Here is a 4,517-nt window from a genome sequence, read left to right as displayed (position 1 = left end):
TCTCTCTCTCTTTCTCTCTCTTTCTTTCTTTCTTCCTGGTACAGGGGATCAAACTCAGGATCTTGCACTTCCCAAGCAGGCACTTATGCTGCTGGGCTATATTCCTAGTCCAAGACGCTGTTCTTTTAGCTCACCACATTCCTGCACCTTGAAACCACCCAACATGCAGATCAATGACAAGAATCAGTGCTGTGTCAGCAAATAGAAAACTAACTGGACCCTCACTCAGTAGAGCGTCTTTTCCTAGGTTTGATTTTTATTTCAGTGATGACCACCTTCTGCTACTTTGCCCTGTTTTCCCCTTCACTGTGATACTTCATAATATGTGTCTTAATACTTCTAGGCATAGAAGTATTAAGACACATACTTCTAACATTAATCATGTTGATGACATCTCTCACATCTGTTATGGCTACCCCTTTAATATTTCATCTTTTCCTTCTGAATTCCTTAACTCAGGGCTCAAGTTATGTGGTCTGATCAAGAGCCACAGTGCATTAAGATCATGTTAAATTATAAAAGATCTATAACCTTTAATTCATTAGAAAATCCTTTCCTGTGAAGACAGACCTTAGTTTCTGTCACTTTTGAAGCAGTTTTAGAAGTTCTCCTTTTTTGATTCTGTAGTTGTGCTGAGGTGGCTACGTCACTGCCCCAATCAATTAAAAATGTTTCCATTTCATCGCCATTTTGCCTTAGGAGAAGAGCCAGAAGGAGCACAGGCCCATTCCAGTGAATATGGTGGGTGAGGACCCCTGTAATGTTTGTGTTGGACAGAAGTTGATGTATCAGATGCAAAGTGTGATGCAAGTATTGTGACGATGAAAGGTGAAGCCATCAGCCCAAGTTTCAGGTCTTTTTCCACATTCATCATGTCTTGCCTATTCTAACAAGCCATTATGACATTCAGAGCTTCCTGCAGTGCGCCTAGGTATAAAGTTGGCCCCATTTCATCAAGGTAAAAACACACAGCCAATTTGATGTGGAAGCTTACTGGACACACGTTTGTGTGGATGAGTGATGTTGAGAATTCTGAATCCTGGAGCAAGGATTTTTAACTGCAGACAAAAGATTCATCTTCCGTGTTGCTATTTCTTAAAAGGTTAGGATCTGAAGTGGCCTGATCCAAGAACGGTGATGAAAGTCACACACTGTTCTTTGTGCTTGAAAGTCAAAATGCAGGGCATAAGTTTGCCACTCGTTCAGCTCATGTTCAAATCCTTCATTAAAGTGCTTTGCATGGAGCAATGAATGGAGTCAGATCCACGTAAGTTTCTTAGGCAGCCAATCACCTGTGTGCGAAGTCATTTTGCTGGTTTTACAACATTCTTTTGGGTTTTTGTGTCAAATATTGATCCAATCTTGCACATTTTGATGAATTAACAAGTATTGCAAAATCACTGGAACCACTATTAAAATTTTATTATTATGATTTCACCTCATATGGAAGACCCCTGTCTTTCTGTCAGATGGAGCTGAGTAGAGGCATTCACCATGTTTTTTAAAACTCACAGCTCATCAATGGGCATGGGGACAATTTCCTTGAGTGTTCCAAATCAACTGTTCTCCTCTTATGCAGCTCTCAAGACTGGCAGAATACTTGGTCTTGGGGCTATGCATTACACACCAATTCTAGAGATGCAATGGAAGGCAGAAATTTAATTTTTGAGAGAAACTATCTCTTGGATCTAGGGATCTGTGGTTATCTAGAAGGTTGTCCATTATATAAGTGAACTCACATCAAAATAGCAGAATTCACAGCTACAGTTTTAGTAATAAAGCAATAATTATAAAGTACCAGGAGGTACCAGAATGCCTGTAATAGTTTTCTTCAAGGAGGACAATGTGAGCAAGTTGGCAATTATAGGAAGAATAGGATGTTAGTGCTCAATATAAGTGACCCGCTTGAGCCTTTTTTATGGTTTGGGTTTAGTATGTCTCCCCAGATGACAGTAAGGTTGAAGGTTTGTCCCTGATACAGCAGTGCTCAGAAGTCAGGCTCAAGAGAAGTGATCAGGTGGGAAGGGGTGAGACCCCCATGTAGCAATTCATGGTTGAGGTCATAGCAGAGTGACTGTTAGGAGGAAGTTCTAGGTACAGAGTGGCACAGGGTGGCTGTGGTGAGTGCAACTTTTCCTGGCTGTTCTGTTTTTTCCCCTTTAACCTCTGCTTCCAGCCCCCATGAGGCAGGCAGGATTCTTGGATCTGCTGTGCCTCTCTGCCAGGAAGCTGCTGTTACAATATACGGCCAAAAACAAGGGCAATTTAACCTGTGAACCAAAGTACAACTTCCTCCTCTAAATTTCTTTTTTAGTTTTTATCCTGTAAATCCAAGCACAGGAAACATAAAGAAATCATTGAAATGTTTTATTTTTATCTAGGAAAAATCATGGAAATTTGAGAAATAAATATTGCATAAAACTACAATGTCTGGGAGAAAGTTCACGATTGAATACTATCATTGATTATTTAATTTTCAATATTGAAATCCTGGATTTGAAATATTTAAAACTAGTTTTTGTTTTTATTTTCCACACAGTGTCTGGACAAGTGGCTTAGGTTGTCATTGATCTCACTACCCAAGCTGGCTTCAAACTCAAACGTATCTTCCTCCCTGAGCATCGTGAGTGCTGGAATTACAGGCGAGCATCATCAGACCTGGCATAACGAAGTGTTTATCATAGTCGATATCTTGAGATAGCACCTGATTGAAATCCTGAAGGAGTACAGAAAATTGGAAGGAGTTGAGCACCAACACGTACACATAACCACACATGCTATAGTAGGAATAATAGCAAATGATAGCTGAAATGGCCCATGTATTATTTACCTTTACGTGTCCCTGTGCCATTCACAGTATGGTTCTCACCATGCATTATAAACACCGCATTTCCTAACTAAGAAAAGCATTTTTTGAGGGAAAAATTTTAGGACCCAGCTGAAGACAAAGGTGTCTAATGGCATCAGTTCTTCTGTTGTTTACACAACAGAGGGACCCTGAACCACTGATGTCACTGACCACTGTGCCAAGACCGCAGTCCTGACTCTCGGCAGCCTCCACTCCAGGGCTTAGGGGATCTCACAGCAGGGTCATCTCCATTTTCATCATCATAAACTTCCTGAACTCTTTGCCAAGGACAGTCCCTTTTCCAGGCAATTGGTCCTTGATCTTTGCCTTCCAGGGAAGACTTCTGGATTTTTGTTGATTTGAGTGACCTAGAGTCCCTGTTTGTCTGCATCTAGGCATGAATTCCAGGGTCATCATCTTAAATTGGAGGAAACAGTGATTCATAGTCAGATAACTGGGTCTGACAGTGTTAGTCAGAGTTTCTGTCTTCATGAGTTTAACTATAGAGCTAAAGGTCGGTGTGCTGGGAGAATTTGTAGACTCCTAACCAATTATAACAGCAGACTCTTTAGTTCACAGAAGAAAAACTTATTATCTTGGACTCTGGAAATTGAAGCATGTATGAGTCACACATATATTGAAGAAACATGGCATGAAGGTTTGTATATTCATAATAAATGTCTTGGTACTATCATGAGGTATTTAGTTTATTTTTTGTTGCTGTAACAAAATTTCCTGAGGTCACGTATTTTAGAAAGAAAAGAGATTTATTTAGTCCACAGTTGTTCAGACTGAAAACCTAATGTTGAGCAGCCACATGGAAACATCACAACCCTGCAGATGACGCCACTAGTTAGCTGAGGATGACGTGTTAGTGACAACACATCTTGCTCTGCTTGTAAATCATGAGCGTCAATATTTTATAACACTTTTCAACTTGACATCAAGAGCATGAGCAAATCAGAGCAAAGGTGAAGCCCCAGATACCTCAGCAATGCCCGCTTGTGAGAAACGGAAGGGACTTCCTGGCACTCTGTGGAGATTTTTACCTTCTCCGGCAGCACCTGTGATGCACGGGCAGGAGGACAAGGAGGGACGCAGGAGTGAATGCCAGGCCACACAAGACGCTGAGGGATGCTGTCCCCTGGCCTCCAGACAGGAGGATATCTTATGCACCCTGCTCAGGGACACTGTTCTGAAGTTACTAGATGAGCCAGGTTTGCAACTCTTCCTTCCTGGCTATTACAGCCATGCTGGGATCTGTAAGGCATTTCTGCATGGGCGGGGGAGGGGCTGCTGGCTCCATGTTTGTGTGCACGTGGGGGGCGGTAGGGCAGGAATTCACATAGGGAGGTGTCTGCTAATGAGCTCTTAGACTAAGGCAGGGTGAAGGAGACATCCATGCAAGGGTCACAAAGATGACAGTGGCCATGGGTGGGACATCAGACAATAGAAGGTGAGTGGGCATATGGGGGAAGAAGTTTCTACAAAGAGAACACAGAACATAAAGGCATCTAAGATTGATTTAAACAGGTTTGTTGATCAAAAAGTTACTTTAAAGTAAGATTAAAATTTTTTTTTAAGTTTATTTACTTATTTATTCTGTATTTTAGGGAAGAGTCTCCAGGGTGTTCAGGGTTTCACTACTAGATCGGACTCATAGTGATCC

The sequence above is a fragment of the Octodon degus genome, unplaced genomic scaffold (genome assembly GCF_000260255.1).
Source record: "Octodon degus isolate 3935 unplaced genomic scaffold, OctDeg1.0 scaffold00162, whole genome shotgun sequence".
NCBI classification, from domain to species: domain Eukaryota; kingdom Metazoa; phylum Chordata; class Mammalia; order Rodentia; family Octodontidae; genus Octodon; species Octodon degus.
Note: the sequence above shows the minus strand (reverse complement) of the source record.